Here is an 8,192-nt window from a genome sequence, read left to right on the forward strand (position 1 = left end):
TCCTGTTTTTCTTTTGTCAGTTTGGCTAGTGGTTTATCGATTTTGTTGATCTTTTCAAAGAATCAGCTTTCGGTCTTGTTAACACTTTCAATTGTTTTTTCTATTCTCTATTTCATTTAATTTTGCTTTAATTTTTATTTTTTGCTTTCTTCTGGTGCCTGAGGGCATCTTTTGCTGCTCTCTTTCTATTTGTTTGAATGGTAGGGTTAATGTTTTGATTTTGGCCCTTTCTTCTATGTGGATGTGTGCATTTATTGCTATAAAGTGACCTCTGAGCACTGCTTTTGCTGTGTCCCAAAGGTTCTGGTAGGATGTGTTTTCATTCTCATTTGATTCTTTGAATTTCTTCATTCCGTCCTTAATTTCTTCTAAAACCCAGTAGTTTTTGAGCAAGGTGTTGTTCAGTTTCCATGTGTTTGATTTTCTTTCCGTTGCTTTTTCTGTTACTGATTTCTACTTTAATGGCTTTATGGTCAGAAAAGATGCTTTGTAACATTTCGATGCTTTGGATTCTGTTAAGACTTCCTTTGTTGCCTAATATGTGGTCTATTCTGGAGAATGTTCCGTGTGCTTTGGAAAAGAAAGTATACTTGGCTGCTGTTGGGTGGAGCATTCAGTATATGTCTATGAGATCAAGTTGGTTGATTGTGGCATTTAGATATTCCATGTCTTTGTTGAGCTTTCTGGATGTTCTGTCCTTCACTGAAACTGGTGTGTTAAGTCTCCTACTATTATTGTGGCGCCGTCTAGTTTCTTTTTTCAGTGCTATTGGAGTTTGTTTTATGCATTTTGGAGTGCTGTTGTTGGATGCATACATATTTATTATGGTTATGTCCTCCTGGTGTATTGATCCTTTAATCAGTATATAGTGTCCTTCCTTATTCTTTGTGGTGGATTTTACTTTAAAGTCTATTTTGCCAGAGATTAATATTGCCACTCCTGTTCTTTTTTGAGTGTTGTTTGCTTGATATATTTTTTCCATCCTTTGAGTTTTAGTTTGTGTCTTTAAGTCTAAGGTGTATCTCTTGTAGGCTGCATATAGATGGATCGTGTTTTTTATCCAATCTGCCACTCTTTGTCTCTTTCTTGGTGCATTTAGTCCATTTACATTCAGAGTCATCATTGATAGGTATGAGTTTAGTGCCGTCATTGATGTATTTTTGTGTGTGTGTGTGGTGTTGACAGTTTCTTTGTTCCACTTAATTTTCTGTGCTGAGTTGTATTTCTTTACGTATTTTCTTTTCATATTTTTCATATTTGTTGAATTTGTATTTGCTGAGTCTTTATGTTTTTCTTGTTTTTTATTTTGATGTGTAGGAATGTTAGTTTCCTTTGTGGTTACTTTAATGTTTACCCCTATTTTTCTAAGTTTAAACAAATCTTCTATTTCTTTATGTCACTTTGACTTCCTCTCTGTATGAAAGATCTGCGACTACATTATTTCTCCCTCTTTTTTGTTTTAATATTGTCATCTTTTACATATTGACATCTGTGTTTCCCTGTTTTCAGTGTTTTAGCTTTGATTTATTTGTGGCTTCCCTATCTGGGATGATACCTGGTTGTTCTGTCCTGTGTTTTAGTCTTTGGTTGTTATCTGATGTTAATTATTTTGTAACTGGGGGACTCCCTTTAGTATTTCCTGTAATTTTAGTTTGGTTTTTACAAATTCCCTTAACTTCTGTTTATCTGGGAAAGCCCTAATTTCACCATCATATTTGAGAAACAGTTTTGCTGGGTATATAATTCCTGGCTGGCAATTTTTTTCTTTCAAGGCTTTATATACGTCATCCCATTGCCTTCTTGCCTGCATGGTTTCTGCTGAGTAGTCTGAGTTTCGTCTTATTGACTCTCCTTTGTAGATGACTTTTCATTTATCCCTAGCCACTCTTAAAATTCTCTCTTTATGTTTGGTTTTGGCAAGTTTGATTATAATATGTCTTGGTGACTTTCTTTTGGGATCTACCTTATGTGGGGTTCGATGAGCATCTTGGATAGATATCTTCTCATCTTTCATGATATCAGGGAAGTTTTCGGCCAACAAATCTTCAACAATTCTCTCTGTATTTTCTGTTATTCCCCCTGTTCCGGTACTCCAATCACTCGTAGGTTATTCTTCTTGATAGAGTCCCACATATTTCTTAGAGTTTCTTCATTTTGTAAAATTCTTTTATCTGATTTTTCCCTCAAATAATTTAGTGTCAAGTGCTTTATCTTCAGTCTCACTAATTCTGACTTCCATTGCCTCAATTCTGCTCCTATGACTTTCTACTGAGTTGTCTAATTCTGAAATTTTATTGTTAATTTTTGAATTTTAGTTTGCTGTCTCTCTATGGATTCTTGAAGCCTGTTAAATTTGTCATTATGCTCTTGCATAACCTTCTTAAGTTCCTCTGTTGCTTTCTCTGTGTGTTCATTGGATTGTTCTGTGTTTTGCCTGATCTCCATCCTGATCTCTTGAAGAGTTCTGTATATTAACGTTTTGAATTATACTTCCGGTAATTCCAAGAAGTTCTCTTCATCTGGAAGGTTTCTTGATTCTTTGTTTTGGGAGCTTGCTGAAGCTATCATGGTCTGCCTCTTTATGTGACTTGATATTGACTGTCTTCTCTGAGCCATCGATAAGTTATATTTTTTGTTTTATGTTTGCTTACTGTTTCTTAGCTTCTTGTTTTGTTTTGTTTTAATATGCCCAAATAGGCTGGTCATATGAGCTGGTTTGATTATTGACACCTTTAAAGCTCTCATGTCCTGCCACCAGGTGGTTAGAACTGTTACTACGTATGTGAGCCCAGGAGTCCATTTACTTTTCTTGTATGGGTTCAGCTCAGGTGTCCAGGTAGTTGGTCACCAAGTGTGTGGTGCAGGCTCTCACCTACAGTCATAGATGGTGCAGGCTCAGGAATCTGGCTGCAGTAGAGAGTCAGGCACTGAGCAAGGCAGGGACTGACGGCTGCCCCTGAGTGTCTGGGAGAAAAGCATGTCCCTGTTCCCTAGAGTGCATAGTTATGTGGGTTTTGCAGCTGGACTATGGCCATCCAGTGCTGTTGGCTGTAAGATCTGGGAGGCACCACTTATTCTTGGACCCCTGTGGTGGGTGACTAGGTGGCATGGGTGGAGCCACCAGTCCTCAGGCCCCTGATGTAGGTAGATGAGGACCCTGCTTAATGGGGAGAGTGATGTCAAATGTCATGAACCTGCCACTCCACCTTATAGCTGATACAGTTGAAAATAGGCTTTGGTAATGAGGGCCTATGCTGTTGAAATGGGCCCACACAGGTCTATACAGGGGTGAAAGGCATTAAAACTCTGTGGACCTCTTATGCCTGTGCATAGGCAAAGGAGCTGTGCCTATCCTGAGTTCCCGGCTTATGCGAGCTGGCAAATTTTTTCCTATTTGATAATTTGTTCCCTCTCCAAAGCTGGGAGAATGGCTCAGGGCACAGGACAGATCCTACTTCTGACCCAGGGGACTCAGCAATCGCTGAAGCCAGCCCAGGACCAGGTGAAAAATGGGGAGGGAGCAGGTAAATGGGAGAGAGGTTCTTCCTAAAGGGGTTGTTTCTTGATCCACGTGGTAGGTTAGATGCATGTACTTATCTTTTTCTGATTGAGAGCCAGTTTTCACTGGTTCTGGAGGCTTGAGTAGACTCTCTGCCACTCAGTCTCTCCCAATGTGGAAAACATGTCCCGAGTGCCACTGCTTGCCTCACCATGCACGCCAGCTGATCTAGCCTGCCAGGTGTCAGTTCCCGCTGAGTCAAGTCTGTCTGGCAACTCCTCAGGGCTTCTGAACCATCTCTCCCTCCCCCTGCCACTAACTCCAGTTCCTCAACTTTGCCTTTGATATTCAGGGCTCGTAGATTGTCATATATAATTGATTCACTAGTTTTTTTGGGTCTTTGTTGTAAGAGGGACCACAGGAAGTTTCTGACTACTCCACCGTCTTGGCCCTGCTCAAGCCACCACATCTTAATGGCTTTGTGGATTTCCACAAATGTGCTGACCTACCAGTTGACAAAGAGGGACAGGCAGGCCAGCCCCAGATAGATCCAGAGCTCCACAAAGTAGTGGTAGATGGCATGGTAGTTGGCATTTGTGTTCACACCAGCCATGAAGTTGCCAAAGCCAATGGTAGAGACGATGATGAAGGAGTAGTAGAGGCCCTTGATGTAGTCCCACTCCTCTGTCACCATGAACACGAAGGGCGAGATCACCAGGTAGACCAGGACGTCCCACACGATGAAGATGGCTGTGCATGTGATCTGCACCTTCCGCAGCCTCACGCCCCTCTTTGCGAGGAACTGGCCCAGCCTCTTGGCACATCCCCTGAAGAACTTGACCAGGGCACTGATCCATGTCACACAGAGTGGTACCCCAAAGAGACAGACCATAGAAGATGCAGAAGAGGTATCTAGGAGGGGTCATGGGGGCCACGTTGCCATAGCCAATGTTGGAGATAACTGTGGCTGCAAAAATGACTGCATTGGGCCAGTTCCAGTTGTTGAAGGTCTGGTTCCCTGTGATGGCCACTCCCTGTCCTGCAGCATCAGATACTACCTGCAGGATCTTGTCCAAGCCCTCCTGGCCCAGGCACAGAACTCTGAGCAGCTGCAGCTTCTGTGTGTATTAGGTTTTTTTGGACTCCTTCCAGTGTGGCTCCTCGAGCAACTTGAAGATTGCCGCCCTGATGGACAGGTAGAAGATGATGGCCGAGGTGAGCAGAGGTCCCTGGTACACCATTTGTTTTTGCTTTCCAGAGGAATGCTTTTTTTCCTTTTTTAATTAGGACTAACTAAGTTCCTTAATTCACTGCAACATCTCACAGAACTCACGAACTGTATAAGGGAAATGGCTCACGAGGTTGTGGAGGTTGGCAAGTCTCAAATTCTCAGGTCAGGCATAGACTTCTCCCTGGCCCTCAGTATCCGTCCAAAGGAACTCAGCTTTCTCACTTTGTGGGCCGGGTAAGCCCACTGTGCCATCTCCTGCAGATCTCTGCTGTCATTCTCTGCTGCAGGCGTCTCCTTCTTTGGTGGTGGTAGGCTCTCCTCTGTGTTCTGGAATTGGCTCTCTTTTAAGGCAAAACTTACCAATTTCCTCAGTGGGCCACAGTTATCTCATTTACATAGCCCCACTCACTCGTCTGGGTGGGAGTCACAAGACCATGGCTAGAAAGACCACACACAAAAGTAATTAATTGCACCACAGTGAGGTTGGCTATCTTTAAAGATATTTGCTTATCATATTCAAAAATAGCATATTCTTGGTCATTTTACAAAATAGATTTTTTTTTTTAATTCATAGGCTTCCTTACTGATTTACAAAATTAAGCATTGCAAATCGTCTCCCAATTTTTCATGTGTTGTTCTGCTTTTTTTAAATGATTTATTTATTTTTGCCATTCACTCAAATGTGTATTCTGCTGTTGTTGGGTGTAGTGTTCTCTAACCAACCAACCGAACAAACAGCCCCAAAAGCAAAAAAACAAAACAGTTGCAGTCAAGCTGATTCTGTTTCTTGGTGACCCCATGTGTTTCAGAACAGAACCGAGCTCCATAGGGTTTTCAATGACTGTGACCTTTGAAAGTAGATAAAACTGCCAACCTTTCAGTTAGTAGCTGAGAACTTAATCTTTTGCGCCGCTCGCGTTCTATAAATGGCAATGAAGTTGGTTGATAGTGTTGTTCAAATATTTTATATCTGGTGTATCTTTACTGATATTCTGTCTCGTTATAACAATTACTGAGAGAATGCCATTAAAATCTCCAACTAGAGTTGTTAATTTTTCTATGTCTCCTTTTAGTTCTATCATTTTTTCTTCATGTAGTTTGAATCTGTGTTATTAGGTGCTTGTACATTTAGATTTATTATTTCTTTCTAGATATATTGATCCTCTAATCACTGTGAAGGAAACTCTGCTGGCATAGTGGTTAAGTGCTATAGCTGTTAACCAAAGGGTCAGCAGTTTGTGTCCACCATGCGCTCCTTGGAAACCCTATAGTGCAGTTCTGCTTTGTCCTGTAGGGTCACTATGAACTGGAATCAACTTGACGGCAACGGGGAATCACCGTGAAATACTCCCTCCTTGTGTTTGATAATACTCTTTATCTTATACCGTATCAATACTAATAGAACCACACTAGCTTTTTTATGCTTATTATTTGCATGGAATATCTTTTCCCATCATTTTATTAAAAAAAAAACTATCTGTGTCTTTATATTTAAAGAGTGTCTCTTATAGAGAGCATATAGTTGGATTTTGTTTTCTTTGTATTCATTTTGACAATCTCTGCCTTTTAATTGGAATGTTTAGTTCACTTATATTTAATGTAACTATTGATATGCTTGGTTTTTAAATCCTATTTTGTTTCTTATTTGTCTTGTATATTTTTTATTTGTTTTGTTTTGTTCCCATCTTCCTTTTTCTGTCTTCTTTTGGGTTAATTGATTAAAGTTTCATTTCATTTCCTCTATTCACTATTTAGTTATACTTCTTTACAAGAGTCTATTTTTGCTTTTAAGGAGCCCTGGTGGCACAGTGGTTAAGCTCTTGGCAGCTAACTGAAAGGTCGGCAGTTCAAACTCACTAGCCACTCCATGAGAGAAAGATGTGGCAGTCTACTCCTGTAAAGATTTATGGCCTTGGAAACCTTATGGGGCAGTTCTACTCTGTCCTATAGGGTTTCTATAAGTCAAAATCAACATGACAGCAATGGGTAGATGAGTATTGTTGCTTTCAGGATTACCATATGCATAATTACCTTATCAAAATCTATTATAATTAATATTTTACTAAAAAAAAACTTACAACACTATAATTGCATTTTCTCCTATCCTTTGTACAATTGGTGACATATATTTAAATTCTACATGTATTATAACCTCTCACAATACATTATTTTTGTATTAAAAAATCAGTAGATTTAATGGAATAAAGAGAAGAAAAAAGAGATAGTAATTTATATTTTTCTGCATATTGAAACTTTTTTTTGGTTGTTTATTTTTTATTTATTTAAATAATATTTTATTGTGTTTTCAGGGAAAGTTTACACAGCAAATTAGGTTCCCATTTAACAATTTCTACAGTTTGTTCAGTGACACTGGTTATATTTTATACAGTGTGTCAGCATTCTCATTATTTCTGTTCTGGTTGTTCTATTTAACCATTTCTGGTGCCCTTAATTTCTTCCTGCAGATCCGAGTTTCAACCTGGTATCATTTTTCTTTAGCTGAAGAGTTTCCTTTAGCTTTTCTTGTAGTTTAGGTCATCTGGTGACAAGTTCTCCTAGTTTTCATTTTGAAAATTGTAGTACAGAGAATCGCTTTTATAGGGCCTTTCTATCCATGGTCTTGTAATTTTCACAACATGATTGGCTGGGACTATGCAAATAAGGTCTGTAAAACCCTTGCAGGGATTGGTTGACTATGCAAATAAGGTCCCTGTGGCCTACCAAGGGTATTGTTCAGTTTTGCCATCCTACTAGGCTTAAAAGAGTCAATCCCACAGAGGTTAGGAGGGACTTCAGTACCATTAAAAATCAGAGTTTGGAGCAAAGCACATCATTTGGACTGAGATCCTGGGGTCCCTATGCTGAGAACCTCTTAGACCCCGCAGAAAGAGTTAACACTGAAGATGGTGAGAGAGATTGGTAGTGAGCCTGCCTAGCCCACTGAGCAAGAACTGAACACCTTTGAGAAGGATGCTTGCAAGTGGAGCTAACAGAGCTGTAACACTTCCCATGCAAGGCAGAGGCCTACATGTGCCCCATATAGGGGTTGCCTCAGAGGATCCTGTGAAGGGGTCTTCCTACAGCAGGGCGGAGCCAGACGCCTCTGGGCTGTAACACTTGCTTGTCAATGCAAGAGAGACATGAGTGTGCCCTGTGCAGAAGTTGCATGCTTCCTTCCCTGGGCAGCAGGGGCCCAGTGTGGTGAGAAGAGAGTTTGTATTTGGATCGGGATTGCATTGTATTTGAAAATTGCTTTGGGTAGAATTGACATTTTCACAATATTAAGTCTGCCTATCCATGAGCATGGTATGTTTTTCCATTTATGTAGATCTCTTTGGGTTTCATGCAGTAGTGTTATGTAGTTTCCTTTGTATAGGTCTTTTACATCCCTGGTCAGATTTATTCCTAAGTATTTTATCTTTTTAGGGGCTATTGAAAATGGTATTGTTTTCCTGATTTCCT

At 40.1% G+C, this 8,192-nt stretch overlaps 1 pseudogene; it reads right to left on the minus strand.

Moving 5' to 3' along the window:
* The window catches only part of LOC101360085 (potassium channel subfamily K member 5-like), a 9,636-nt pseudogene extending 4,896 nt beyond the window's left edge, over positions 1-4,740 (minus strand).
* Between the last annotated feature and the right edge of the window lie 3,452 nt (positions 4,741-8,192).

The sequence above is a fragment of the Trichechus manatus genome, unplaced genomic scaffold (genome assembly GCF_000243295.1).
Source record: "Trichechus manatus latirostris isolate Lorelei unplaced genomic scaffold, TriManLat1.0 scaffold00121, whole genome shotgun sequence".
In the NCBI taxonomy this organism is placed as follows: Eukaryota; Metazoa; Chordata; class Mammalia; order Sirenia; family Trichechidae; genus Trichechus; species Trichechus manatus.